Here is a 5,891-nt window from a genome sequence, read left to right as displayed (position 1 = left end):
GGCATGTGTGTTTGATACATATTGAAACATGTGAGCTTGGCATGTGGATGCATGACGCATGTATGCTTGATATGTAGTATGTGTGGTATGTGATATGGTATGTGGTGGTGTGTAGTATGCAGTATGTAGTGTGTGGTATATGGTATGTTTGTGTGTGTGTTTGGTATTCAGTGAGCCTGTGGTGTGTGGTGTGTACGTGTGTGTGTGGTATGAAACGTATGTGTGGTGTATGTGTGTGTCTCTGTCTGCTTTGTATAATGAGACAGCTGATGCTACAGCAGTAGAGCCCATATTTGAACCCAGGTTTCTCACAATTTTTGCCACCTTCCATTTCCCTGTGCAAAGATTAGTATACAACATTCAAAATGGCCATTTTAGCATGGTAATTTGAATTCTCCAACATATATACTTAAATGAGCAGAACATTTGTGCATAACAGTGCTTAGTTGCTTGTACACACATGAAATATGTCTAAGAACATACAAGAAAGTGATAATATCAATTGCCTCTGAGGAAGGAAATGAAGAAGATTTTATAAATTTCGTCTCATACGTTTTGATTTCTGAGCCATGTTAATGTGGTTCCTATCTTTAATAATTAACTAAAATACTGTGTAGATCAAAGAAAACCCAGGGAATGGCATTTTGGCTGTGGCTCATGACCCTTTCCAGGGGGCAGAAAAGTATCTTGGCCACCATCCAGTCCTTTCCTACACCTCATGCCAGCCTGGCATGCCCTGCGCCCATTAAATGTGCAGTTTCTTAACCCAAATCATTCAATTCTTTGAACTTTGACGGTCAGTACTTGAGGCTTTTATGGCCCAACACTGCACTCATTATCTTCTCAGGGCAGCTACTCCTCCTGGCTCTCGCTGAATGGTGTTTCCACCCTCCCTGCCAACCAAGGTCAAAGCCAGCCTCCCTGTCTTTCTCTCTCAGCCCCGTCCCTGCGTGCCAGTGCACCCACACAAATTCCTCTTCTGTCAGCAAGTTCTACATAGGATGGTTTCTAAAGTTGCTTTTGAAACTCTCTCCTCCCTAGAGGGGTCAGTTTTTCTTTTTTTAAATATGAGTATATAATATACTCGTGTAAGTAGTACCTGTGTCTTACTTTTCTTAGCCATTTTTTTCTTTTTTTTTTTTCTGATTTTGTTTATTTATTTCCTTAACTTGAAAGGCAAAAAGACACAGAGAGGATGAGCGTGATAGAATAAAATCTCCCATCTACTAATTCACTCCCTAAATGCCTGTAATAGCCAGGACTGGGCCAGGCCCGAAGTGCAATCCAGGTCTCCTGTGTAGATGGCAGGGATCCAGCTACTTGAGAAATCCCCTGTTGCCTCCCAGGGTGTGCATTAGCAGGAAGTTGGAATCTAGAGTGGAGCCAGGTTCCAAATACAAGCACTGCAAAAGAACAGCTCCATGCAAGGTTTAAGGATTTCCTACTAGGTCACTGCTGTAGCCTCTTGTCTGACTCCCCTGCAGTCACTTCACCCCCTCCTTTCAGGGCAATCTATAGCATACGTCTCATCCAGTTATTTCTCCTTTTAAATGTCCGATGGGACATTTCACTGCTGGCTACTGCGGGTGATGGTGAATCCAGTTCTTACGGGGCTGGAAATTACAGTTAGGGGTAGAGAGGGCTTCTTTAAGAAAAATGAATACAAAACTGCTTGTACATAGAAGTAAGCATGTGTTTACAATAGCAAAAAAGTAACATATGCTACACCATAAAAAAGCTTGGGCATACCCAGAAACTGAACATTTTTTAATCAATTCACTATGAGATACCTTTGGCCTGAATACATTGAAGCTATGATTTGAATGCATTTCCCAGAAGCGCGAGTATTAGAAACTTGGGGTTCCCATGAAGAGAAGTAGGAGCTAAGGGAAGTGAGTGAGTCTTGAAAGTTTTGCCCCCAAGGAGATGGAAGACTCCATTCACAGATTTATGGAATAATGAATTAATGAATTATCGTGAGTGGCTCTGCTATAAAAGCAAGCTTACTCTTCTCACTCCTGCTGTGTTACCAAGCAATGCCCTCCACCTCACCACAATGAAGCAAGAAAACCCTCACCAGGAGCGCAACAGATGCTGGGGCCATGCTTTTGGAGTTCCCATTCTCCAGAACCAAGAGCCAAAAAATGCATCCACACTAAATCAACTACTGGGTCACAGGTATTTTGATATGGCCCTGGAAGACAGGCTAAGACATTTGAGATTCTTGCGCCACAGAACTGACGGTTCATGGTTCTTCTGCATAGACAGTGGAAGATAAGTCTACCCTTCTTCCAGCAGAGATGATTGAAAACTCCTTTCTTTATTGATAATTGAGTTTCTTAAAAAATGTTTCTAGTAATTCATCTGCAAGGCTGAGTCACAGAGGGAGAAAGAGAGACAAATATACAGAGAGATCATTCATTCACTGGCTGGCTCCCCAAATGCACACAATAACTGGGTCCTGGCTGATGCCAAGGCCTGGAACTCCATCCAGCTCTCCCACATTGGTGGCAGGGACCGAGGCATCTTACTGGGAACTAGATTGGAAATGGAGTAGCTGGGACTCAAGCAGTGTTCTGCTATGGGGTTAGGTTGGCATCACAAAGAAACAATGTAACCCAATGTGCCACAATGCTGGTTCCTCAGAATAACCTGGAGAGATGAGTTTTATTGTTTCAAATAAAAAGCCAATACAAGTTTGCACCACAAAAAATGAACTCCACTGAGTCATCTTTACATAGAATTTTGCATGTACTTGGGAGATAATGATGATTTATGTGGCAAAGATTAATGAGCATTAAATCTCCCATATGAAAAATAAGCACTTCATAGGAACCTTCTAGAGAAATATGTTTGAGTGTGGCTGCAGGCTCAAGCCTACCGGATTCTTGAACAGCTCATCTAGGGCCTTCATTTTGGTTTCCAAAGGGCAGCTATTGAGATTGCAACTCCTTGGATTCATCAATTTCCTCCAGCAGGCATGGCCCCCAACTGCCTGTTCATGACACACCCCCAAAAGGAGCCAGAGTCTAGGGAAGAGAAAATGAGGAGAGAGCCCACGTTTCCACCCAATGACAGGGGTCTCAGGCCAGATGTCCCTGGCTCCATGTGACATTTTGTTTTGCTGTGGATGCAGATGCAGCAGCTGTGAGGCAGAGATGCCAGTGCCATTGTGAGGGGGCTCTGCCTAGTGCCTCGGCAAGAACAGTGGCCCAAAGACCTCAGCAGCAGCATCATCTTCATGGAGTCCCTTCCTGTCTTCTTGTCCCATGGGTCCCCTGAGAGCTGAGGCAAGTGCCTGAGAACAAGCAACAAGGCTACCAGGAGGATGTGGCCTGTTGGAACCTCGGACTGAACATGACCCCTGGATTCACTAGGATGTGAAGAATTTGGTCCTCTTGACTCAGAGTGAGACAGTGGGGTGGCAGGTGGCTCTTGGAGATGGTGGCTTTGAACTCAGCGTGCAGAGAAAGCAGAGTCATGAGAAATGAGCAGTGGCTGCTATGATGCTGAGGCTGCAGATGTATGTTCCTGCTGAGGTTGTGGAGGCTTGGAGCAAGGTGTGAGTCAGACACCCTGCCCCCTCACCACCCACTGTCCTGCCACTAGCCTCTGTCCTTTGACCTTCCACGTCTTGCTCTGTGTGCGTGTGCCCCTATACCAACAGCAGAAATCTCTGTTCCAGTTACAGAAACAGTGATATAAGGCAAAGAGGGCTTTCAGAGTAAGACATTGTTTGCCAGGAGCTTATTGGGGTCAAAGAATCTATTAACAACAATTCCAGCAAGGCAGGCTGAGTGTCAGGTGACTGGTAAAATGGTTTAAACCACCTGGTCCCCAGAACTGACATATCAGAAGCATTTATAGGTGTGCAGGGGGAGAGTTGCACTGAAAAATCTCACCAAAAGTTGTGAACTGGAAGGTCAAAGTCTTGGGTGCTGACAAGGCTGGGTGGATTGACCGTGTGGCCAGGGAGGAGTCACCAGCTCCTGACTTCATCTGCACTGTACGGGGAAGGCATTTCCCACAGCAGCTCCCTGCCGAGTGGTCAAGAGAGCCTGGATGTCTTTCTTGCTCACCAACATTGGTGGCATCATAAAGACTCTCTCTTTGAGAAATCATGGTGTGAGGATCTCTAAAGCTCTAAAGCTTTGAATCTCCAGGCCTTTGAATAAGGCAATACATACAAACATACAAACACGGCAAACCATTGTACATTGGTAAGGTGCTATTGTATTGTATTATGCAAAGTGTGAAACAGAAACTGCTTCCAGCCTAGAAGGGGAGGATACGATAGCAAATCACGAAAGGGAACTGCTGCTGGCACTCAGAATGGACTGTGTCTCCTTCTTCCTCTCCCAATCTTTGGGCTTAATTTACCAGTACTGCCCAGGACTGTTCAGTTCACTTGCTTGTATTTTTGCTTTAATGTCTTCTACAGAGCTAGTTTGTTTTGATGTCAGGAGTTTTTTTGTTTTGTTTTGTTTTTGATGATTTGTGACCTTTTGGTCTTGGTGTCGATGGTTTTGAGTCTTATCCATCCTGGTTTGACTTTTGTGCCTTTTTGGCTGGAGTGTCTCATGCAGATTGCTTCAGCTTCCTCCTCATCAAAATCATCACCATCATCAACCTCAGCATCGTTTTCATCAGCGGCAAGCTCTAGCTTTTTTCTGGGGCACCTTGCTGCCACCGCCAGGGACCGATTGCTTTCCAGACATACTTAAGAGCTTCACACCCTCCTCTTCATCTTTGGACTTGGCGTCTTCCTCCACAGCTAGTAAGTGTTGTCCACTAATGTGCACAGGCCCAGAACCACACTTCAATCTCAGGTCCACAGGTGGTGTTATTTCAAAGCCCTCAAGAGAAAGGGTTGGCTACACAGACGTTTCCACAGTTGCCAGTGTGACTTTAATTGGACCACCCTCATAACTCATGGCCTCTGCTTCAACAACGTACAGCTCATCCTTGGCACCAGCACCCAAGATGACCGTTCTCAAAGAAAATTGGTGCTCATGTTCATCACTGTCCACTTTAAAGTGGACTTCAGTTCTGGGGCTTCAAGGAGCTTGTGTCCATGTCCATCGTATCTTCCATGGGAAGATGGGATGAACTTGGGTGGGAGAGAAGGCAGACGGAAAGAAGACGCCCACTGCTACAAGGAACAGCTGCACAGGATGGAATCACGCCAGCCACAGTTTCTTTATCTTTCCATAGATGAACTCTTGTGCCGATCATCTATCTTGACATTTATGATTAAAACTTCAGAAAGCATGTCTCCTAGGATTTGCTCGACTCCTTTGTCACCAGCCTCCTGAGAACTTGGGTTTAAGTCCTGGCTCCAGCTCACAATCACAGCTTCCTACTGAAGCGATTCTGGACCCCATAGATGATAGTTCAAGTAATTCAGTCCTTGCCATATGGATGAGAGACCTACACTGAGTTCTCAGCTCTTGACCTTGGCTAGTCCAGCCCTTATCATTTTGGGGACTTGGAGAGTCAACCACAGATAGGTACTCTGTCCATGTCTCTTCCTCTGTCTCTCTGCTTCTGAAATGTGAACAACAACAAAACAAAAGCAAAAGTAAGATACAATGACTGAAACCATCCAGATGCACTCTCAAGTTCCCTCCACATTTAATCTGTTTCATCCTGAGACCTTTGAAACACAGTAGTTTTTCACAGACCAGTTCCAAATTACGATATCTGTTCCCAAATATGCAGAAAACGGCTTCGAAGCATCAGCACACTGTGGGATGACACCGACATCTCCTCTTTAATGGTCTATAATTTACACAACCTTTGCAAGTCTTCTAATCAGCCCAACAGGAAATCAAAAGCAGTCACTGCTAAACACTATCGAGGGAGAGACTCAGCTTCCATCTCTTGTGAGA

General features: G+C 45.0%; 1 pseudogene; it reads right to left on the bottom strand.

Annotated features, from left to right (window-relative positions):
• Nucleotides 1–4,376: 4,376 nt before the first annotated feature.
• Nucleotides 4,377–5,094, bottom strand: LOC101516298 (nucleophosmin-like; annotated as a pseudogene).
• Nucleotides 5,095–5,891: the final 797 nt, after the last annotated feature.

Source organism: Ochotona princeps, chromosome 8 (genome assembly GCF_030435755.1).
Source record: "Ochotona princeps isolate mOchPri1 chromosome 8, mOchPri1.hap1, whole genome shotgun sequence".
Lineage (NCBI taxonomy): Eukaryota > Metazoa > Chordata > Mammalia > Lagomorpha > Ochotonidae > Ochotona > Ochotona princeps.
This window is presented reverse-complemented; position numbering and strand designations above follow the sequence as displayed.